Below are 25,587 nucleotides of genomic sequence, written 5' to 3' on the forward strand. Positions count from 1 at the left end.
TCTCAACCACAAAAAATACCCCTGAACTTTGAAAAAAGTTCAGTTGTGATTCAAATGTCTCCTATACCTGGTTCCTTTAAACATACTCACAATTCATGCATAGCAAGTTCAGATCAACAACTTAAGAATCATTGTGCTTTCTAAAATTCATACACCTAAAACCACAGATTGAACTCTCTCTTCATTTAACATTAATACACAAAGCTCCTTTTTTTGCTTCTCTTGTAAGATTAATTTATGACTGTAAGATACAAAACACTAGATTCACTGAATTCCCCATAATTTCTGATGAAATGGATTATTGTTTACCAATGATCTTTTTAAAGTCTGTGCCAAAAACTTGGATGTATGTCTAGAACATTTAAGATAAATTACTCAGTTAAAGAGATTGCTAGATAAAATATTATTGGATGCTTTTCAATTTTTCGTTCAATGCTTCTAGAACATAGAAAAAACATCTGGAGTTAAGTATTTTAAAGCAAGTGTTACCATAAGTTTTCTTTACATTCTCTCATAGATGACATTGCAAAACAAAATCCTATTTCCCAATATTAGGATAATTAGAATTGAGTTTTGCATCTAGATGAAATTCACTGTAGGGTCATTATAATCCTTCCAGATGTTAAAAGGTAAAGGCTTTCAACAAAAATCTATATAATTTATCAATCTAAGAAGACAATTTTCAGGTTTATAAGCACACTCTCTTTTGCTGAATTACGATCCTAGTAATATATTATGTCACTATATCAGATAACCTAAACCTATTATCTTTCCACCTGATTTTGAAGACCTTTCTGTATATGCCATGATTTAAGTCAAGCAATCTCACCTCTATCCTTATAAATATAACATAAACACACAAGGGATGGAAAATGTAATATGAAATTATATTGTGAGTGAGCTCCAGGTGGTTTCAAAAACAATATACAAGAAATCCTTGACTTACGACCACAATTGAGCCCAAAATTTCTGTTGCTAAATTAAACATTTGTTAAATGAGATTTGCCCCATTTTATGATCTTTCTTGCCACATTTGTTAAGTGAATTGCTGCAGTTGTTCTTAAGTGAATCTAGCTTCCCATTGACTTTGCTTGCATAAGGTGACACTGGGACATTGCAACTTTCATAAATATGAGTCAGCTGCCAAGCGTCTGGATTTTGGTCACATGATTGCCAGGATGTTGTCAAAGTCATGTAAAAAATGGCCATAAGCCACTTTTTTGAGTGTTGTTGTAACTTCAAATAGTCACTAAATGAACTATTGTTAATCAAGGACTACCTGTATATTTTTAATTAAAACGCCTCCTAATGTTTTTGAACAATATCATGTCATATATTATAACATGCCTTTTACTTACAACTTTTCTATTAATTTAAGCAGCCATGTTATGACTGAAGGGAATTCAAAGCATCCTTCCTTTAGAATAGGCCCCTTTAATGAGCTGTGAACTTCAACTCCCAGAATTCCTGAGCCAGCTGGTTCCTCATTAAAGGGGCCATATTTCTTCACCCGATTTAGAAATACTGTACACATCCAGACAGATCAAAGTACATCTGAGAGAATTTCACTGTTTCCTCCCATATATTCTGCCCCTTATGCACTTACATTTCTGATTGTTGTGTTTGATCAGATCATGGACAACATCATAGGAACATTTTGAGTGCTTTTTAGACATTCTAATTTAAAATGTATTGTATCTGTTCTTCTGTGAAACAAGTGGGAAAATCCTTACAGTACCGCTTGAAGTCAGATTTGCTTTCCATTTTACTTGGTATTTTAAATCACTGTTTACATTTTCAGTCTGCTTTTCATAACATGTATTATTACAGGGCAGTTCACAGTATGTATATAAAACAACCCAACACAATGAATATAATTTTAACTTAAATATAATTTAACTTGGAGACCATTTATGGAGTGTAACTCTGCATGGACTTGCATCATATTTAAAGATGTGGAGACTCTAGAAAGAGTGCAGAGAAGAGCAACAAAGATGATTAGGGGACTGGAGACTAAAACATATGAAGAACGGTTGCAGGAACTGGGTATGTTTAGCTTAAGAGAAAGAAGGACTAGGGGAGACATGATAGCAGTGTTCCAATATCTCAGGGGTTGCCACAAAGAAGAGGGAGTCAAACTATTCTCCAAGGCACCTAAGGGTAGAACAAGAAGCAATGGGTGGAAACTAATCAAGGAGAGAAGCAATTTAGAACTGAGGAGAAATTTCCTGACAGTTAGAACAATTAACCAGTGGAACAGCTTCCCTCCAGAAGTTGTGAATGCCCCAACACTGGAAGTCTTTAAGAAGATGTTGGATAGCTATTTGTCTGAAACGGTATAGGGTTTCCTGCCTAGGCAGGGGGTTGGACTAGAAGACCTCCAAGGTCCCTTCCAACTCTACTATTGTATTATTGTATTATTATTGTACTACGTCACCTACATAGGCTGGGGATTGGAAATTGTTCATTCTAGGAGGGGAGGGGTGTTACGTATGTACGGACGTTGTTAAATTTACATGTTTTCACATGCTCACCGGGAATTGGTTGCCCAAACCCCGAAAGTTTAAACAACTGTCATTGGCCGGCTGGTCTGCCGGAGCTCCTTAAAAGGCAAGCTCCAGCAGCTCAGCCGGCAGAGCACAGTCACTTACTCTTGCAATAAAAAGTGCTGAAACTCACTCGCGCATCTCGCCTGCTGCTTCTCGCCAATCTAACAAGGGACGTATAATATTCTGCCTTTTTAATATTCTCCAAGGCACCTGAGGGTAGAACAAGAAGCAATGGGTGGAAACTAATCAAGGAGAGAAGCAACTTAGAACTGAGGAGAAATTTCCTGACAGTTAGAACGATTAACCAGTGGAACAACTTGCCTCCAGAAGTTGTGAATGCCCCAACACTGGAAGTCTTTAAGAGGATGTTGGATAGCCATTTGTCTGAAACGGTATAGGGTTTCCTGCCTAGGCAGAGGGTTGGACTAGAAGACCTCCAAGGTCCCTTCCAACTCTACTCTTGTATTGTATTGTATTGTAAATATGGTTTTTTTTTTCTAAACATATGGATTTATAATTTTACTTCTTGTCTGATTTAGGATAAGGTTAAAGTTTTCCAAAATACACTGAAACTCTAATTTATTGCTCCTATCATACTGGCTGCTGGTGTTAATGACTGAATATTAGTTTGATTTCAATAATAACTTTAAAGTGCTAAATTGATATAAGATCATTTTTCTATTCAGTCTAATCCACTGTTACTTTGAAAATCCTCATTCAGTTTTATACAAATGATAAATATTTTTCTATTTCTTTTTCATTCCCTTGTTTCTCACTTTCTCTCTCTTGTTTCTCTCTTTTCTCTCTCTCTCTCTCTTTTCTTGGTTATGCTTTCAAACATCTGTTAAAATATTTAACAAAACAAAATGAATATACTGTAACACAATAAAAATGAAAAAAAATGCTGGAGTGAGCAATGTAGATTGCATGACCATTATATTATAGGACTGGTCTGTCACACAAACTGGCATCTGCCTGAGAAGAGGCCTCTCAAGAAAAAACAACTTAAAAACACAGCAACAATATTAAGCCCAAATAGATTGAAGAGTAAAAATATCTGTGAGAAAACATAACCCACAGAATTAACTACATCAACACAATCTCGTGTCCGACCCATTGCGACCCCATGGACAATGTTCCTCCAGGTCTTCCTGTCCTCTGCCATCTTCTGGAGTTCATTTAAGCTCATGCCTACTTCTTCAGTAACTCCATCCAGCCACCTCATTCTCTGTCGTCTCCTTCTTTTGCCCTCAATATTTCCCAGCATGTGGCTCTTCCCCAGTGAGTCCTTCCTTTTCATTAGATGGCCAAAGTAGCAGTACTTATTTCAAGTAATGCTTCCCAATTATGCCTATAGCTGTGATGGCGAACCTATGGCACATGTGCCACAGGTGGCACATGGAGCCATTTCTTAGGGCATGTGAGGCGTTGCCCTGTCAGTCCCAACTGATTTTGGCTTTCATTTTCGCCATTTTTCTCCCTCTGGAGGCTTCACTAAAGTCTCCAGAGGGCGAAAAATAACCCACTGCACAAGCCAGAAGTCCATTCCCAAACTTCTAGTTTGCACGGTGGGCTGTTTTTTGCCCTCCAGAGGCTTCAGGAGGCTTTCCTAAAGGCTGCGAAGGGTAAAAAAATGCCCCAACACACAAACCGGAAGTCAGAAAACAGGCTATTTCCGCCCTCCGGAGGGCCTTGGGGGGGGGGCAGAGGAGGCCAGTTTCATCCTCCCCAGGCTCCAAGAAAGCAATGCGGCATGCATGGGGCCGCGGGGAGGGTCACGCACGTATGCACAGGGGGCACAGCGTGTGGTAGAGCAAATGCTCATGCTTTTGGCACCCAAGGCAAAAAAGGTTCACCATCACTGGCATAATTATATAAACCCTTTAACTCAGGGATGTCAAACTCACATCGTCAGGGCATCGTCACATGATGTATCACAACTTTTTTCCCCTTCACTAAACCAGGCATAGGCGTGGCCAGCGCGTGACGCATCCAGCCCACAGGACGCAAGTTTGACACCCCTGCTTTAACCAATGACTCTTTAGCTTCAACTGATATTTACCTGATATTCATACTATGTTTCTCTCATCAATGCCTGCTTCCTACTGAGGCTCTCTTCCTGAATAGTATGGTCAGTACAGGTAGTCCTTGACTTACAACCACATTGAGTCCAACATTTTTGTTGGTATGTGAGACATTTGTTAAGTGACTTTTGTCTCATTTTACAACTTTTCATGCCACAGTTGTTAAGTGAATCACTGCAGTTGCTAAGTTAGTAACACAGTTGTTAAGTGAATCTGGCATCCCCATCTACTTTGCTTGTCAGAAGGTCACAAAAGGCGATCACATGATCCTGGGACATTGCAACCGTCATAAATATGAGTCAGTTGCCAAGCATCTAAATTTTGATCAGGTGACTATGGGGATGCTGCAACGATCATAAGTTTGAAAAACGGTCATAAGTCACTTTTTTCAGTGCCGTTGTTACTTCAAACGGTCACTAAATGAATAGTTGTATGTTGAGTACTACCTGTAAAAAGCTCACTTTTCCCAGTTTGACCTTTTTCTCTTTGATAAGAAAATTTGCATCTTTGCTAGTGGTTATTAAAGAAACAGTGCAGTATTACTATCTTATGGCTACAGCTAGTTTTCCATGTACTCTTCTGGATGTCAGCATCAGAATATTTTGAGTCATAAATATTTCAGAAGAAAGTTTTAAACATGTAATTTATTCACACAACTTTTTGACCAACCATTGTGGTCCTCTAGGAAATCTGAAAATATTGTGTTTTGGACATAGGAAGCTCTGAGGATTCCATTGCTTATTAAGATATATGCTTCTTGAATAAATTGTGCTGCAAGTTACCACAATTTCCTGTAGTGCTCATATACTTTTCATTATAAATCTGTTAACATTTTGCATACTACTTTGATTAGAGTTATCTATATCACTGTTTCTCAAAGTGTGGTCTGGAGATCCCCAAGACCTTTTCAGGAAGTCTGCAAAGTCAAATAAATACATATTTTTTAAAATCTCCGATTTAATTTCTATAACACAATAAATATTGTAGACATAGCCCACATAAACCAAAGCTCTTTGAGGTCCTCAATAATATTTTAAAATGAGACCAAAATATTTGAAAACCACATGTTAAACTTTATCTTTTACTCAAAGATGATTTGATTTGTTGTATCTGTTCCTAATGTTTTATGGAGACATCAACAGAACGCAGCAATGGTTGGTCACCAAGAATTGCCCATTTAGGTTACTCTTCTTCAAAGAGAAAATATATCCTTTAGCTTATCATTTAGTTGTATCATTTCTGCATGGCAATCCTTTTTTTTAACTGATTATAACATTGGTTGCCTTTGTTGATTATGATTATTAATTTGTTTATATAATTAGTTAATTTGATATAAGGTAACATTTCTATGCAGTACTGATCTAAGATTACCAGGTCTAATTTTACTGAGCTAAAATTTTCTTTTTAATTCATTTTTGTTCCTCCTTTTTCTTGGTGAGATGTTTAAATATCTGTTCAAATAAAACAAAAATGCAAGAAAAGAAAAAGGGAAGGAGAAAAGGAAAGGAAAAGGAAAGAAAACATCAGGAGAGCATTAGGGTAAGCAAAAAATTAAATACTGGAAAAGAATAAAAAAATAAAAAATAAAGGAGAGAGGTGGGGGAGAGATTGAGATTACCAAGAAAGAGTGAGATGTCATCATTTTTCCCCACCTCAGATTACTGTATAACCCAGGACTTCTGATGGCAACACACAATGGCACTGCTACCTTTGACGCATTTTATATCCTGATGAGAGATAACTGATAACAATTGATCTTAAGAAACAAAGAATTTTACTCACTCATATCCGCATACTATAGCAATATGTTCTTCAGCAGTAAGAAAACAAGTCATTATGTATATGAGGGGGAAAAACTGAAAATGTCAACTTCCTGTAATATGCAAATTCTAAATTTGGCATGACGTATACCTGTAGCTAATTAATAAACCATACTTTGAATTTAGCTTGCCTGAACTAAATACAAATTAGAAAAAAAAATTCGGAGTTCAGCTAAAATAAAAAACAGAATTAAAGTTTATACAACCATTTTTTTCCAAAACCAAACACATAAGCTTTCAGTCTCTTTGGGGCTCAGAGTGGCTTTTCTATTTATGCCATGCACATTTTAAAAAACAGCATTTCCCTTCTTATCCAGTTTATTTATTTTTTGAAGAAATGTATAAGACTGCCCAACTCACAATTTATTACTCAAGGCAGCACAAATAAATAAAAACCAAAAATAGACAAAATTGACCAAACCTAATATGAAACCTAAAGAATCTACCGCAATCATAGATATATGCATAAGCAAACCTGGGCATAACAATTATTCCTGCTAACGCCTGGCTCAGCTACGTCTTCATCACTCTACAAAAGACTAATAGGACATAATTATAATTTAGTAGCAAATTTTGGTAAAATTACGTTACGTTATGTATTACAAGGGTAATTTTGCCGAAGAATACAATCTTCCTACTTATTTTTTTTATAAAAGTTTTTTTATTTTTAATTTTCAAAACAAACGCAACACATCCTTCTTTACATACTGTAGAAAGTGTATCAGTTGGTTACAAAAAGGCTTACTTGCATCTCTTCAACAGTCAACAAACATAATTCATATTAACTCAAGTATTTTAACTCAGATATTTATTCATGTTACCATCATCATACCTCCATTTTCATTTGACTATAATTGTTTAAACGTCCTTCATCATAAAATATACCAAGATTTAATACATAACCACATACTGCCATTTCATTTACTATTTCTAAAATCCTCCAATAACACTGGATGCTTATGTCCTATTCTAGCTAAGCATCCATAATATTCAATAACAATCTCCCCACTTATTAATAAGTAATCTTCCTACTACCTTTTTTTTTTTTTTGCAACTATGACCTGGATCAGGGGTCTCCAACCTTGGCAACTTGAAGACTTGTGGATTTCAACTCCCAGAATTGGAGAAGCATGCACAGAAGCATCTGGGTGGAGCCTCCCGCCACCGCTACTACTGGTTCGGCTAATCCGGGCCAATCCGGGAGCAACCCACCTCTGATACCCATGTTGGGAAAGCCAGCTTCAACTATTTTCTTTATGTGGCTGGGTCCTTCAGGACATGTGGTTTTCACTGGCAACCTTTGTGTATGAGTATCTCTCCATTTATTCCCCTTGTATTTGACATATTTCTTTGTCTGGTATTGGATTGGTTAAAAAAAAGAAAGAAAACATTATAGTTTCACTATTCTTCCAGTCACCTGAGTTAGAAAGGGTAATTGGCAGAACTCTTACCAAGTTCATTCAGTTAAAAGAAAAAGTCAATCATTTCATTTGTCTAATGAGGTTCAACTTTTCACTTTCCACTGATAAGCTTGCAAAACAAACAAACGAAAAACAGGTTCACCAGCTGAGGCTCTTAGAAGGGGAAAGAAAGTCAGCAGTCAAGAAGAAAATGGATAAAAGCCCATGTCCATAGGGAAGGGAGGCATCTCTGCCAGAACACACAATAGCCACCTGGAATTGATGCACCTGCCTGCAATAAAATTCAGTACAGGAGGTAAACCAGACAGTATCACTTTTGCTGGCACGAAGTGGAAAGCATTACTTTGGATGTGGAACAGAAAAAGACCAGAGAGTTTGCTTTCTTGGTGGCTGGTAAAGGATTATTTAGTGTATCTCTAACCTCAAGAAATATTAGTGGCCTGCAACCATGATGGGACAACCAGGTCATGCAGATCAACTTAATTGATTACAATACTTGAAAAAAGGTAAAATCTTCATCAATGCAAGTTTGACATCTCTGATTACAGGTCCGTTGACAGGTCCGTGTTATTTCTTGGCAAAAATATGGCAGTGGATTGCCATTGCCTTCTTCCAAGATCTTTTTTTTTATTTCCAAGTTAATTTGCACTCTGGTTAGCTCTTCTGAAATTACTAAAGGGTAGTTATGTCCCACCACCTCCAAAGATCTAGTTCAAGTTTCAGGAGTGGCCAAGAGAAAGATGCCAAAACAAAAACAGGTTTTCAACTACCTGCCTAAATCCGTTCCTAGATTACACATGCATTGTGGAAGTTGTGAATTCCAGAATTTAAATAATGTTAAATCAGTCCAGTAGAGAGGGGGCGGTTTAGAAATCCAAGAAATAAAATAATAAAATAAAACAAATAAAGATTCGGCTTTCTTCTCATTTTTAACCTTAATTTCATCAACTTCTTTTCCTGTTCAGTCACATCCAGTTTACTCAGCATAAGCTCTAATTTGCTATAATCAAGCAAGTCATCTCAGCTTCTCCAAGCCCAATGATATCTTTTCTATATCCACCATATCTAGCGAAATTCAGTGCAATGAACTGAAAAGACCGATTTGGTAATAACAACTTCAGGATAATGCAATTCTGAAAATAAACTAAGGAAAAGAAGAGGAATTCCTGCTTTAAGCAAAATGACATGGACAGAGTCCATGCAAGAGCCATCCATTACAGCATTAATTTATTCTTAGATGTGGAGAGGAGAAAAAGCAAGAAAAGAAATAACTGGAAGAAAGCAACTTACCTCCTACTATTCCAGAGGTGATAATTCATAGAGAAACAAAAAATGAGATTCTTCAGTAAAGCACATAAACTGTACAGAGCAATCTTAGAATTTCAACAAACGCATGCACTGATCTTCAATGGGCAGTTGTCAGTAAACTGTCCTCCTCTGGGTGAGAACAGCATCAAGTAAATTCTGGAAGAAGAAAAGAAAGCAAGTTCCCCAATTAGTCCAACACCCTAAAACTCAACATGAGTTTCATTGTTAGATCATAAATAAAAACTACATCTACAACATATCCCTGTAGCACTAATGAAAATATTCACATGTTCCCAATGCATTATTGGAATACATACTTTTAGTTGGTAACAGCCAGTGCCCAGTGATCATGACAATATGACATAGAACCCCATTTTGTCCCTCTTTTTGCATCCCCAACAGCAGGATGCCTCTAGCTTTGATGTTTCGCTTCACTGACAGCTGGAAGCAGAGGAGCAATCTAGAAGACTTTCTCAGTCAGCAAATACAAACTCTACTTGTGGTTTGTGGTTAGATAATAGTGACTGCTCCAAATACATATTGACAAAATGTTTTGGAACTGATGCAGTTACTGACAGACTATTGGAGGGGGATGTCTGTTATGTTATCACCCCACAACTCAGCTTCAAGCTGCATGTATTCATGCTGTCCCTTCAGTAAAAAATATGTACTTTTTGTTTCTCGGTTTTATACTGTTGTTCCTTCACCTGAACCTCAGATATGAGATGAAAGGATATTGGAGAATAGAAAATAAACAAATGTAACAGTACAGTTCTGTTGCTGCATGTAAAAACCCTTTTATTTCTCACTCAGGAAATAAATATTTGCTTTTGCACATTAAAAACTGGAGCACAGATTGTACATTTTGAATAATGAAATATAGGGCTTTCAACCAATGTAAAGTGATTTGTTTATCCAACATCCTTACTATTCATTTCATTAATTCTAACGAACAAGGAAGTCAAATGAAGATGTATCCTTTTAGGCTTCAAATGGAGTAGGTTTTTTGTTTAGCAATGTTCACATCAACCACACAGTTGATAGTGGTTAAAATATTATCTATGCCTGTTGCATTTACTCAAGAACCTTGGCATTTTTGTCAGTATCTTTCCCATAATTTGTAAGCCTTGGTTCTCTGAAAATAAATTTGGTAGGTGCACCAAGGCATCATTTTATATATGTGCCATTACTGAAATATAAGCATAGGAACAAAGCATTCCCATGAATTAAGATGATTTCATTTAAATTTTAGCCAGACTCACAAAACAATATTTTGTATGTTTTTATATGAATCATCCAGAATACCATAGAATATGGCAAGCACATGTGAAGAATATATAATGCTATGTGGCTGCAAAGCAGAAGAGCAGCACCAAGAACCACTCGGAAGACATACCTTCTGCCTCCAAGTATGAGCACCATGTTGGGAAAACAGCAATGCTAGGAGATGACACAAAACCTGCAAGTTAAGTGTTAAACAGTAAAGTGCAGAGCGTTCCTTAGCAACCAGAAAAGACAGCCAATCACATGTATGCATAATCTCTTAGTTAACTCTGGAAGCTTCTGCTAGGAAGCTGCTCTGCACTGTTCTGTATGCATGCCAATTGCTGTCTTATTTTTTTTTAAACAAAACTAAGAGACCTAGCTCCATTCCAAGTGCTAGCTGTTGCAAGGCTATAGTGCTGAAGGAGATAACATTCTGTCCCAATTCAGGAGTATTTATGTGGGTTATTGCGATCTACCTTAAAAATGCCATAAAGACTAAAAAGTGTTGACATTTTCAGAGCCAATATATGAAGCATCACCTGTGAATTTAGCCATGCCCTTTAAAAGCTGCCAATATTACTTCATCCAAAAGTTTTAATGCTTCTCCAAGCCACGCCCACATCCCCCAAAAATTAAGCTTGGTTTTTGTGAGTCTCCAGAAGGAAAGACTGCAAATCTAAGAGTCTCAGTGCAAGCTTCAGTGACATAACTTAATGAAACAACCTAAATGGCTTCCAGAACAGTGTGTTATTCCAAAAATTGGCAAGATTAATGTACAGGTAGTCCTCGATTTGCAACCACAATGGAGCTCAAAATTTCTATTGCTAAGTGAGATATTTGTGAAGTAAATTTTGCCCCATTTTACAACCTTTCTTGCCACAGTTGATAAGTGATCATTGCAGCTTTCAGTTAACAACATGATTGTTAAGTGAATCTGGCTTCCCCATTGACTTTGCTTGTCAGAAGTTCACAAAGGGAGATCACATGATCCCAGAACACTGCAGCCGTCATAAGTACGAGTCCCTTGCCAAGCATCTGAATTTCGATCATGAAACCATGGGGATGCTGCAATGGTCATAAGTGTGAAAAATGGTTATACGTCACTTTTTTCAGTGCCGTTGTAACTCTGAATGGTCATTAAATGAACTGTTGTAGGTTGAGGATTACTTGTATTGTATAGGTCTATGGACTAAATCTACTTCATTAAATACACAAATATATTTATAAATACCAAAAATGTATGTGAGACAGATCCTTGCACTGAAATACATTATTATACATCAGTACTCCAAGATGAAAAAGATGGAAGGTAAGAATTGGTTGTAAGTAGAATTTGTTTAGCAGTCACGGTTGAGACAAAAACGGTACATGAAACTTCAACTATGCTTATGATCTTACTTTAGCTTTCCTTTGCTTTACAGACCTGAGAAAGTTGTCAATGTGAGGATTAGTCATGAAGCTACTTTTTTATCTCTATCATAACAGTGAGCAGTCACTAAATGGAGAAGTTACTAACAAGAACTATTAACTGTGAGACTCTGGTCATTTCTGAATTCACACAAATGGGTTCTGCATCTTTGAAATATCTGTTTTTGGGGGAGAGCCATGACTTCCTTCATAGCACACAGTTCCCACCATTTTTCTAATTCTAAAGACTGCGTGTAACACAATTAGTGGGTGCTCTGAAGTTACTGAAAAGCCCTTGAAGAAGCACAATTGTAGTAATTAATAAGATCATTTTGATTTATATGATTCACAAATATGAAAAAGTAGCCAGGTACCATACTAGAGGTCTTGAAGGATCACACTGTTCCATCACAAGAGATCCATCTGCTCCCCATGAGGAAGATAAATTTTATTGTACTACTGTACCAGACAAAAATTGCTGGGATTGAGGCGAGCCTATATGTGTAATAGTGGAGCAGAGCTTCAGTATCTAATTCAAAGCATCAACTTAAATCCCTGGAATTCCTCAAAGTTGATCTAAAATTCAGGAATTAAACCAGCTGATACACAACCCAAATGACAACGAAGCCACCACCAATTATAGGCACGGAATGTGTTGTAGAATAAATCTGCTGTTCGATAATTTATTTATAAAATTTTATGCTTCTCATCTCCCCTATAAAATGACTTCTGATACCCTCAGCAAGAACTATTTTAATAATTTTCCTTTCATCACATGATGATAAAAGATGATGGATATATTTTCCCAAGAAAATGCAGATATTTAGCAAAGAAAATCCAATAGTTGGCAATCCAACTATGAATATAATTTAAGAATAAGGTTTATAGTATGACATTCAAGTATTTTTCCTAAGGGCTACTCTAGCTAAAATCAGGTGCCAAGTGTGATTATCCTTTTATTTCTTTTTTTGGGCCTCAGATTTGGAAGTCTTCCAAATTTATGGATCTATCCTGAGGCTATAAGATTGCAACCATGATCTTGAAGAGAAAGAATCCATATATATGAATCATAGGTATTCTAATGAAGAGCTTGGAGATTTACCAGTTTTTGACTGCCAAAATTTTAATATAACAAACCATTCAAAGGATTCATTAGTGTGCATTAAAGTCACATTTAACTTTTTTGGCATTAAATAATTTCTAAATATTTTGATCTGTGCTTATTGCATTACAAAATTGTTGCATATCATTGAAATATCTATGTATTACAAAACATTTTAACAAATATTGAAGTGTTTCTTTGTTTAAATATTTTATCCTTGCATTATAATATGCGGTATATAATGTTCCCTGTTTTTAATTGTCCACTGTCTTAACAATTGTAATTTGAAATATACTGTTTTCATTCTTGGATAATTATTTTTTTTTCACCCTCTTTTTTCCCTCACAATGATGTCTTCCCTCCATGTATTTCTTTATTGTGCTATCCTGTAATTATTCAAGAATCTTGAAATTCCAGAATGATAAAAGCAAGAAGGAAGTTAGCTAACATCTTTTCCCCTGGAAATGATGCTCTCTGTTTCATTACAAACAGGCTCTGCCATTTCGTTTATTATTGAATATGCCTATTTGAAAACAGGTGCTGTTATTCCCTTTAAATATAGCATATGTTATTTCACAGGCCACACAGAAGTACATTAGTCATTTCATTCAAGGGCTTACATTTGAAGGCTATCAAGCACAACTGCTGATTTATATTAAAGAAGAATATCCCCCCCACACACAGGGGTACTAAAAGAGAAGCTTTGTTGCTTTTATTTAAACATAACAGAGCACAAACGCCTTCAAGCCTCAGGAAAAAGTGAACAAGACTCACAAGTCTCAGCCATGAATATCTGGGAATATCAACTCCTTGAAACCCCCTCAACAATTTTGTAGCTTTGCTGAAAGCAAAGTCTGAAATCGTGGGAATACCAGATTTCAGAATTAAAAAGAATTAAGAAATTTATTGAGGCCACTGGAATGTTACTGAAATTGTACAGACCTCCACCACTTAATTTTTTTAGAAGAAATAAGTGGAAAAAATATGATTCCAATAAGACTATGAGGAACAGAATATCTTAATAAAACAGTTTGATAGAACTCATAAGTAGGACATGACCAATTGGCTGCAGATAAAATATTCATATTATATCTTGCTTACGGAGCGTAGTAATCAAGTGAGCATATCTTATATTTCTCTTGGTAGAAGCAACAGAGTTACTTCAATAAAGGAAAAATTGGAAAGGGGAAGTATAAGAGTTGCATATAGACCGTAGGACAATAGAAAAAGGAGCATATGTCCAATGTGGAAGTATTCAACATATCTCGTGGGAATCATCAAAACCCATCTATCTGAACAAAGAAAATCATCACACTCTGAAATACAAGGATATTACAATGGTCACATGTTTAGTGAAGATTCTTGATAGTGGGAAGCTGAAAATCAGCATTTTTATTAAAAAAATAAAAAAAATCAGTATGACTCTATTAAATACTGATATGGACATATGTGACAAGGATATCAAACATTATAAATTAGTACCTTTTGTAGGGAGGTGTAGGATAAATAACCATGTGGAATTCACGTAGAACAATGTAGTATAGGGGTGACAAAGTCAAGGCCCAGGGGGCCAGATCTGGCCTTGGGATGTGTGTGTGCTTAGGTCTGGGGCCTGTAGGGCCACCCTGGAAACAGCAAAGGACCAGCCAGCAGTGCCCCTGCACTGAAAATTGAGCTTGGGAGGGCAACAGGCAGCCCTCGCAAGCTCCGTTTTCACTGGCAGAGGGTTGCAGGAGGCTAACACAGCCAAAAATGGAACTCGGGAACCCTTTTTCAGTGGCAGAACGCTCGGACCGCCACAGGCACCCCCGACACAAGTAATGTTGAGCTGGCCACTCTCACCCCCTCTGAGGTCAAATACAATCCTGATGTGGCCCTCAATGAAATCAAGCTTGACACCCCTGATAAACACTCAAAAATTCAGACAAAATTCTAACTACATCTCATTTTTTAGTATTAGAAAGAACAAAGAATAGAATCCCACATGCATGATCCTCAACAAGAAGAGGATCAATGGCCCACTTGGTGAGGAAAAAACAACCACTTGCCACAGTGCTGAGGAATATGGATTCTAGACAAGAAGGTTGGAGGGCAAAGGGGAAAAAATCTATTGCATAAATGACGAGAATCGACAACCTAATGTTTACTTAAATATAAGAAGCAATGGGAAAGACGGTAATTGAAGGAGGCCCACTTGCAGGTGAAGAATTGAAAATGCTGCCTAAAAATATCAGACAGTCTTTGAATCTCCCTCTGCAAGACTTCTAATAATTCAATTCAATAAATATTGAGTCCTGCAAACAGAGTCCCTAAGAGAGATTGTAGTGAAAGTGAAGGACCTAGAGAGGGTCTATTACACAACAAGTCCTGAGACAGAACTAATTATTCTAGGCTTGTTTGGTAATGTTCTGAAGATGAACTCTAAACTCTGTTCAATCCCCTCCCTGCAAAAAACAATTTTAACCCTCATCCCAGCAGAACAAAATGCTTCCAGAAAGGGGTTCAAAGAAAATGTCTTTGTTGATCCAACAATTAATCCAACAATACCAACTGCTAAAGAAAACAACAAATACAAATATTTCCCAGCAAATAAAATAATGTTCTCCAAGAAGATGTTATGGTGATGTTAGAAAGAAAATAGCAAGATAATCTGTCTAAAGGCGGACACAGTAGGGGATAAGAGGGGTTTGGATTCCTCCTGGTATCTTAGCTCTGAAACATTCTAAGAATCGTGGAGTTCATATGTGTGTTACACAAAATGGCTCTTAAAGGCTATGGGTTTCATTGGTTCCTATACCATCTTTAAGATAAGGAAGTACATCTCACTATCAGTGGTTGAGGAACTATATTAGAAAGGTGTTTGGTTATCTACTATGTTCTCTTCTCTGAGAGGATAAAAGTCCTAGCATTCTTCTATCAACCATCCTTTGGGTATTTCAACTGTTCTGTCATATCTCATGCTCTTCTCAGTGATAAACATAACACCTCAGTCTACTTGTAACATGTATTTAAACTTCTCTACCTGTTCCAGTTTGTATGGTTACATCTTAAAGTGCAGTACCCAGAACTGACAAAATATTTGACTTGTGATCTGATCAATACAAGACATTCAGAGCGATTACTTCTCATGATTTGGAAACCATATTTCTGTTGATGAAGTTGAAACTGCATTTGTCTTTTTTTTTAATGCAGCCACATTATGTGGTGCACACATTCAGTTTGTATTCAGTTATAATACCGATGTTTTTTTTCCAAGTACTGTTTCCATACCAGGAATCCCTCAACATATATTAATGTCTTTGATTTGTGCGTTCTAACTGGATAACTTTGTCTCTGTTAAATCTATTTATTTAATTTAACTTCATTCAGTTATTTTCAGCCCATTCCTTCTAACTTACCAGGCTGTTTCTGAATTTTATTTGTCACTATTAGTACACCCATCCAATTTTGCACCAACTACAGATCTAAAAAGTATTTCCTCCACTTCCTCACCCAAGCCATTAACAAAAATATTGATGAGTATAAAGCCCAAGGCTGAATCTTGTCACATCCCAATTGACAAGACCACTCTCCAGTTTGATTAGGATGACATGCCAATTTAATCACAGAACTAACACACTGAGCAAATCACTGTGGGCATCTATAGCAATCCCACAAGCAAGCTAGAACTAGGGACAATCCTATTATACTCAATCCCCAAACTACAGATGGCAAATTACTGTTTTCCAGAAGCATCTGAAAAAGAGATAGAAATAGTAATATGCAGTTTCATTTATTCTCAAATAATTGGGAAAATTCACACTCTGTACTTGACAAAAAAAAAACCTAAAATTTTTTAAAGCATGGTTGTGCCGTGTAACAGCTACTCAAGGAACTGAGAAGAATATAATTCTGAACACAATCCTAAAATGTACCTTTATTTTTTTTTAATTTTACTAAAGCATTAAAAGCTATTGAACTCATTAAAAACAGTGATCAGTATTGATAAAGGAGAATGTTTATAGCTCAGGGTTGAAATGAAGGGTCCTTGGGGAATATATCATAACATTGATGATGTTACCTAGTTTGGGTGATGAAACATCTGCAAGAAAACAACCAAGCTCAGAGAGCACCAAGGACCCCTCAATGATCAATGGGCATTTAAATGGACACTTCCTGAGAAAGCAAAATAGATACATTTGACTTCAGATGAGCAAACTTCAGATGATTAGAGGACGGATGAAAAGAAAATTGGAATGGTAAATTAAGAAGGTCAAGTACTCAGGAGATTATTGAAAACTATTGTAAAATAGCATTTTACATTGTCTACTGCAAATCAGAAAGATATCATGAAGAGCAGGCAGACAGCAGAATTCTTAACAAGCAGGGCCAGAAATGTCATTCAAATCAAGAAGACTTTCCTTTAAAAAATGGTAGTCTTGTCCCAAATTCTGGCAAAAGATAGAAAAGCAGTAAATGCATTTGGCAAAGAGAACTGCGACAAATAACAGCATGAAAATCTTCTAATATATTAGGCAATCATCCTGTCAGCGGACACTTTGCCCATTTCCAGGATCTCTAAAAAAGAATAAATCCCAAACCAAAAAGGTTTAGCCAGACTTTCCTGAGTCCCGTCCCCCCCCCCCTAGTATGTAGATATCAATTTTCAGAATTTCCTAGCCAAGAATGAATATTCTGGAGTTGATATCCACAGATGTGGTAGCTGCCAAGATCGAGAAATACTGAAATATTTTCAAATATTAAATTTTTTTCAATAGTTTAGCTCTTCAGAGTGCCTATAGAACTATACCTTTTTGGTATGGAAGATGGGATATCAAATAATAGTTCTATCCTTTTCTTACTAGAATTTTTCCATCTATATTAATTTTGCCAGTTGGTGGACTGTTTCATTTATCATACTTCTATTTTGAAGATAGCTGAAGAAGTTTTCTCTTGTTCTTCTCATCTATCAGTGTCTTCACTGAGCAGTTGGTATACTGATTCTTTTCTTTTCTTGTATTTTTAACACATCCAAAGAAGACATTTTTGTTTTTCTTAATGTCTTTCACTAATGTCAGCTTATTTTGAGCTTTTGTGATATGCACATTGGGAATTAGAATTTCCAACGGCATTAATATGGAATATTTAAGTAACCAAGTTCCGCCTCATATGAAGAGTGAGAAACACAAAGCTGTTGTTGTTTAATCGATGGAAAATACAGGAGAAAGTGGAACTGGATTTAAATTGAAGAGAATACAGGTGGTCCTTGACTTACAACCACAAATGTGTCCAAATTTCCATTGCTAAATAAGACAGTTGTCAAGTGAGTTTTTCCCTATTTTATGACCTTTCTTGACATAGTTGTTAAATGAGTAACTGCAGTTGTTAAGTTAGTAACATGGCTGTTAAGTGAATCTGGCTTCCCCATTTGACTCTGCTTGTTAGAAGTTCGCAAAAGGTGATGAGAAGACTCGAGGACACTGTAGCCATCATAAATACAGGCCAGTAGCCCAGCATCTAAATATTGATGTGACCCCAGGGATGCTATGGCAGTCATAAGTCACTTTTTTCAGCCCTGCTATAACTTTGATTGGACACTAAATGAATGATTGTAAGTCAAGGACTACCTGTGTAAGAAGACTCCAAACACTTATTTAGTCAGACAGTAATCAACTGTTTGCATTGGCTTCAGTCTAGTGTACAACCAAGGTATTTTAGTAAATGTGCCACTTTAAGTGTCTAGGTAGCTTCAACCAATATGATCCACTAAAGTAAAACTTGACCACTGTAACTTTCTGATACCATATCTTGAATTCCTTTATGATCTCCTGTTCTTTTTATTTCTGCATAGGTTTTATTTTGTTTTTAAATATTAGACTTAGATTTAGAATAACTTTATTGACACTTTGAATGTACATTGATTGGCATACATTAAAATGAAATTTCATTACATACAGCTCTCAAAGAGTCCATGGCTATTTATACTTCAATTCTAGCTGGTTATAAGGATAATGTAAAGGTGATTAATATTTTTCACAAAGCAGCTTCTAGAAGAGAACCATTCATATCTGTCTTTATAACAACCTATACATTCCTTATTTGATGACATTTGCTTTTGAAATGATTTAACTCATGAGAATTATACATAACCTATTAATCTTTTCCCTTTTATGTTTGTACTTACAGGTAAAACTCGAAAAATTAGAATATCGTGCAAAAGTTCATTTATTTCAGTAATGCAACTTAAAAGGTGAAACTAATATATGAGATAGACTCATTACATGCAAAGCAAGATAGTTCAAGCCGTGATTTGTCATAATTGTGATGATCATGGCTTGGAGCTCATGAAAACCCCAAATCCACAATCTCAGAAAATTAGAATATTACATGCAATCAATAAAACAAGGATTGTACATAGAACAATATTGGAACTCTGAAAAGTATAAGCATGCATATGTACTCAGTACTTGGTTTGGGCCCCTTTTTCAGCAATTATTGCCTCAATGCGGTGCATGTAACCTATCAGCCTGTAGCACTGCTGAGGTGTTATGGAAGACCAGGATGCTTCAATAGCGGCCTTCAGCTCTTCTGCATTGTTGGGTCTCATGTCTCTCATCTTTCTCTTGGCAATGCCCCATAGATTCTCTATGGGGTTCAGGTCAGGACAGTTTGCTGGCCAATCAAGCACAGTAATCCCACAGTCATTGAACCAGGTTTTGGTGTTTTTGGCAGTGTGGGCAGGTGCCAAGTCCTGCTGGAAAATGAAGTCAGCATCCCCATAAAGTTCGTCTGCGGAAGGAAGCACGAAGTGCTCCAAAATATCCTGGTAAACGGCTGTGTTGACCCTGGACTTAATGAAGCACCAACACCAGAAGATGACATGGCTCCCCAAATCAACACAGACTGGAAACTCACACTGGACATCAAGCATCTTGCAGTGTGTGCCTCTCCATTCTTCTTCCATACTCTGGGTCCTTGGTTTCCAAATGAGATGCAAAAGTTGCTCTCATCAGAAAAGAGGACTTTAGACCACTGAGCAACAGACCAGTGGTCTGTTTTTCTTTAGCCCAGGTAAGATGCTTCTGACATTGTTTGTTGTTCAGGAGCGGCTTGACAAGAGGAATACGACATTTGAAGCCCATGTCCAGGATCAGTCTGTGTGTGGTGGCTCTTGATGTACTGACTCCAGCCTCAGTCCACTCCTTGTGAAAAACACTTTTGAATGGCCTTTTCCTGACAATCTTCTTCAGGCTGTGGTCATCCCTGTTGCTTGTGCACCTTTTTCTTCCACACTTTGCCCTTCCGCATAACTTTCTATTAATGTGCTTTGATACAGCACTTTGGGAACATCCAACTTCTTTTGCAATTACCTTTTGACACTTTCCCTCCTTATGGAGGGTGTCAATGATGGTTTTCTTCACTACGTCAGGTCAGTAGTCTTTCCCATGATTGTGATTCCTACTGAACCAGACTGAGAAACCATTTAAAGGCTCAGGAACCCTTTGTAGGTGTTATAGCTTAATTAGCTGATTAGAATGGGACACTTTGAGCCTAGAATATTGCACCTTTTCACAATATTCTAATTTTCTAAGATTGTGGATTTGGGGTTTTCATGAGCTGTAAGCCATAATCATCACAATTATGACAAATCACGGCTTGAACTATCTTGCTTTGCATGTAATGAGTCTATCTCATATTTTGGTTTCACCTTTTAAGTTGTATTACTGAAATAAATGAACTTTTGCACGATATTCTAATTTTTCAAGTTTCACCTGTATATGAATTCAGTTAAGATCCAACCTGGGATGTAACAGTAATTTTTAAAAGCATAAACATATTTAAAAGCCCTTATTCTTTGTATTCGGATTAGTTATTATTTCTATCAATTTATGCAGTATTTGAAATATTTTGCTTTGGGCAATAGAATAAATAAAATATGTCAAACTGGCATCCAGCCATCCACAACATTTGTGAGATTTGATATGCTAATTTGATTAAGTGCATCAATATAAAATTGGACTTAGCTGCAGCCCATATTATTTATACAAATTCTCTCTGGATCAAATTCCCAATGCCTTAATTTATCTTCAGTTTAATTCAAATACAATGCCGGCCAAGATGACAATCTTCCTTTTATCTATGTTTTGGGGGCTCCTCTGCAGAATTAGTGACATGTCCATTAATAATGAGACACAGCACATGATGAATCTCATATCAAGGGGAGCAACTTCATGTCACACTGGTATAGAGGGGTTCCAAACAATAGTCAAAATAGTTCATGTTGGGCTCAAGGAACCAAGAACAATAGAATGAATTACTCAGAGTAGTTTATTTACTACTGTTTGCCTATAGAAGGAATATTGCCAAACTAAAGCACACTCTATAACTATCTGATAAATTCTCTGAAGGCTTATGGGGGACTCCTTCTGGTCTCTTTCTGCATACTAAGGACTCTATGCTGATTTTGTCTCTCAACTTCTTGGGAAACAGAGCCCCTTCCTTGCAATTCAGCACCAGGCTTCATCACAGTTCAATGTTTCAAAGAGACAGTAAGCCCTTTCCACACTAAAGCTGTCTTTAGCCGGTAGCACCCCAATGGCAAACCTTGATCTGCATAATCTGTTCTACATTGACAGAATAAATGCTTCCTTCACAATATTAACTTTACATACAGGTTGTTCTCCCCTCTCCCCCCAATCTGGATTTATTGCCAAAGGCCTCCTGGCTCATTTGGACACACATCTAATAGAAAGCTCTCAACAGCCTGTGAGAAACATGACTAGTCAGGAGATATGTGCTGCAGAGGCACGAAGGAATCTTGGATTGGGACCTAGCATTTAGACTCTCTAGAAAAAGGAGGGGCTTCTTTCTTATTCACTAGAGATCAATTTTGTTTTTAAAAATAATTGGCAAGGTTAACTGGAAAATTTCCACTGAAGGCCTAGCCACATCTGATTATAACAATGACTGTAATTCAAACAATAATTAACCTCTAGTAATGCATCCTACAGGCCATCCACCTGTTTTGCCTCCCAAAGCGTATGCATTTGCCTTAAGATGTTTTCATTATCTCCCTTTTTAAAATTGATAATGCCGCTAGGTGTTATGAATGGTGCCAAGGTCTTTTGTTTCCTTAAGGTCGTTACAAACCGCTGCTTCCAGACACAGGTTTAAGTGATTCAGCAGAGATGAACACTTGTGGGAGGACTGGACTGATTTTTAAGAGGCATGTTAATGCTGTTCCGTGTGCTTAAACTGACCATTGGCTTACCTGAAGGATCCTTTTCTGTGCACTGTGTGAGAGTCCAAGCAATGGGTTAAATTAGTCTGGTTGCCCTAGGACTGAGGTCAAGGTAGGCAGAATCTTTCACTTATCCTTGGATTTGATCAAAAAGGGGTCTAAGACCTCTCCAAACAGTTTAGTCCCCTTGAATGGAGCAGAAGCCAACTTCCACTTGTTCTTCTGGTCCGCCTACCAACAACGAAGCCACACAAAGCGGCGGGACATCACATTGGAGGCTAATGCCCTAGAGGCAAATTTAGCTGCATTAAGGGAGACATCAGCTGAGTACTGCGCCGCTGCAATAATTTTTGTTATATCCTGGCGAAGACGAGTGTCTCCTGCCAGTAGTTTAGCCTGAAGTTCACGTAGCCAAATGATAGAAGTCCTGTTGAAAAAGGACGCGGAGGAAGATGCCTTAATGGCCCAGGCTGCTGCCAGGTAGGTCTTAAGGCAGGCCTTCTCCGCTTTCTTGTCTTCCTCCTTGAGGCCTTCCAGTAGGTCGGCAGGTAGGACCGAATTAGAAGTGAGAGCCACTATAGGAGGGTCTACAGAAGGCAGGACCAAAACGTCCTCCAGCGCGGTTTCTATTGAATACAGCTTTTTGTCCCCGCCACTGGGAGCGGCCAGGGAACCAGGCTGGACCCATTGCCGCTGAACGACATCCATGAAAAGACTGGGAACCGGAACCAGGTCCTGCTGAGGAGCCTGTACCTTAAACATGCTGTCGTTAGGATTAGCCGGGGTAGGATCCGAAGACCCCTGGCCGGTCTTGGGCTTGGTATCCACTTGAGTGGTGTTCTTAGCCTTATGCAAGATGGACTTAAATAAACTATGCTTAAAGGGGCCGGAGAAGGCAGAGGCATCCGGAGGAAGATCCTCGTCCTCCGAAAGTTCCTGCTCCTCCTGTCTCGTTCTTCCAAAACGGAAACCTTGCTAAGTGCCGAGGATTCCAGAGAAGGATGACGGACCCATCTGGCAGTAGCAGTTGCCTCCTACCTGGGCCGAGATGTTGTAGGATTATCTGACAATTGGTCTCTCTTTTGAAGCCCCTTGGCTATGCCCTGGGAGATAACTTGGGCAACAACCGCTTGCATATGGGCGGATAGTTCGGGTTCTTGATCTACTCTGGAGTCAGGCACACCCCTGTCTCTGGAAGAAGAGGGGCTCTGTTGGGCGAGGGATGAGTCAGTGAGATTCCCCGGAATGGGCACCATGTGAGTGGGTCCCAACTCAGATACAGAAGAAGAAGTAGGGGAAACTTTCGGGAGATAAATCTTGGGACTCCACCTCCTCATCGATAACGGACAGGGGATCCCCCCTTGAAGGTGGCAGGAGGGCCGACTCAACTCGAGTAGTGGTTGGGGAGCCTCCACTGCCGCCTGATGCTGGGCCTTCTCGAACTGTTTTTCGAGAGCCCGCTGCCATCTTTCGGCAACCCTGAACACAGCCGTGGATGGAGCTTGGTAAGGATGACCATCCTGACTGTTCACCCTGCCCTTCCTCACCCTCTTGCCCTTGCCTGAGCAAGTTCCCTGGCTAGGGGCCTGGGAGGGTCCCGGTCTACCATCAAGGGAGGCAGATGGTCCAGGCTGCTCCATGGCTTGGTAGCATGATCTTCAGCCAAGTGGACCCAGACAGGTGGAATCAGGTGGTGATGGAGACTCTGGTGGCTGGCACTGGAACAGTTGACAGGCAGATAGAGATGAATCTGGAAACAGTCAATTAAAGAATGCTGAGTGGAGAAGGCTGGGGCTCTGAAAGGAGTCCAGTGGAATGCCAGCCACTTAAACAGGAGGTGTGATGATGGAAATGCAGCTGTGGCTGCAAGACCAAGCAGATAAGGCAGAGAGGGTCACTGCAGTTAGAGGCACAACCCTCCCTGTGCTAGTGTATGACCACCAGGTGGCCAAGACACCAGCGCCACTCTTAGGATCGTTGGGGGTGGCAGTGGCCCTGCCGGAGACACGAAAAAGGGCCAGCTGACCACCCTGCGGCTATCTGTGAAGCGTGGACGAGCGTTTGGGAGCCATTGGAATAGGGCATGAAAAAAAGCCCTTCCAAAATGGGGAGATAGAGAAAATGGCGGACGCAAGTTTTAGACTGGCCACACATTTCTCCGCGGCCAGCTGCGCCTTCCCAAAAACTAATTAAGTAAAAGCGTTCCAGCAGTTCCCCGCTGATGTCCTGATGCCTCCATGCCCACCTCCAAGCCTCTCTGGAGCCAACAAACGCAGGTTAAATGGAAAAAAACCAATAGAATTTCTAAAACTCAATTCTAACTAGAGGGGAGAAAAACTATAGAGCAAGGAAAAAGAAAAAATAAGAAGGAGAACAGAGAATCCAAGCCTGAACTAAATTAGTAGCTGGAGCTCATACAAACAGTCCCTAAACGGGCCAGACTGAGGAAAAAATCAGACTAAGCAACACCAGGAGGCGTGGCCAAAGAAAAAGATTCCTCAGTCCTAGGGCAGTCAGACTAATTTAACCCATTGCTTGGGCTCTCCAAGCAGTGCATAGGAAAAAGGTAAAATTCAAGCAAAGCAAACTTACTGTAAGTAATTTTCTAATACATTATAATATAATATACTGTATATTTCTAATACAATAACCATCTTTATAACACTGTAAAATCTTGTAGAATCACCACAGATAAATGCAACGAGCCACAATTATTTCTTCTTTTTTCTCTCTCTCGAAGCCATCTGGTGAATTCTAAATCCATGGCTTTTTCAAGGCTATGCAACAAGTCTTTGGCAGATGTGAAACCTGAGACCAGATTTCCCGAAACAAATTCCGTTTTCCACAACAGATCTTATTAGTAGAGGGTGTTTTTGGAAAAATGATAATAATAATTGAACATCTGAGCAAAATAATTCATGTGATATCTACAATTTATTGCACCAAAGAATTCCACCAAGGAGTTCAAAGTCCCGCAAGAACAGCAACATTTTAACATCCACAGGCTACAAAGGCAAAGTAACAAAAGTATAGCTGAATTAATTGAAAGACAGAAAGAGAGAAGGGAGTAGGGGCATGTAGTGTTGAAATCCAGCCTGTAAGGTTTTGAACAGCTGCATTTTCTCCTACAAATATGATAAAGCATTGTTCAGAAGCATGTTCTCTTTTCCTGCCTCTATTACGATTAGATATTTTATATCACAAATCCCTACAGCGTAGAGCAGATGTCCCTGTCATTCTCTGTCAAAATCTGTAACTTTTAATGAAAAATACACATTTTAAAAGAAAAAACCTACAGCTGACCATAAAATCAAACATGATAATTTGCTAAAATCCTGAAGAAAGAAGCCTCTTTATTACCATCTTAATAGTGGAATTACCATTTTATAAAACCAACTTTGCCGTGTATT

At 38.2% G+C, this 25,587-nt stretch overlaps 1 protein-coding gene across 5 annotated transcripts in view; it reads right to left on the reverse strand.

Annotated features, from left to right (window-relative positions):
• NCOA1 (nuclear receptor coactivator 1) overlaps positions 1-25,587 on the reverse strand; it is a 327,889-nt gene that overhangs the window by 226,894 nt on the left and 75,408 nt on the right. For 4 of the 5 annotated variants that reach the window (XM_081943115.1, XM_081943111.1, XM_081943110.1 and 1 more), the window contains exon 3: positions 9,165-9,338. The exons of the other annotated variant lie outside the window; for it this stretch is intronic. The gene's annotated coding sequence lies outside the window, so the exon portion shown is untranslated. The remainder of the gene's footprint in view (positions 1-9,164; positions 9,339-25,587) is intronic. 5 annotated transcript variants of the gene reach the window in all.

This window comes from Natrix helvetica (assembly GCF_964273705.1).
Source record: "Natrix helvetica genome assembly, chromosome: 2".
Classification (NCBI taxonomy): domain Eukaryota; kingdom Metazoa; phylum Chordata; class Lepidosauria; order Squamata; family Natricidae; genus Natrix; species Natrix helvetica.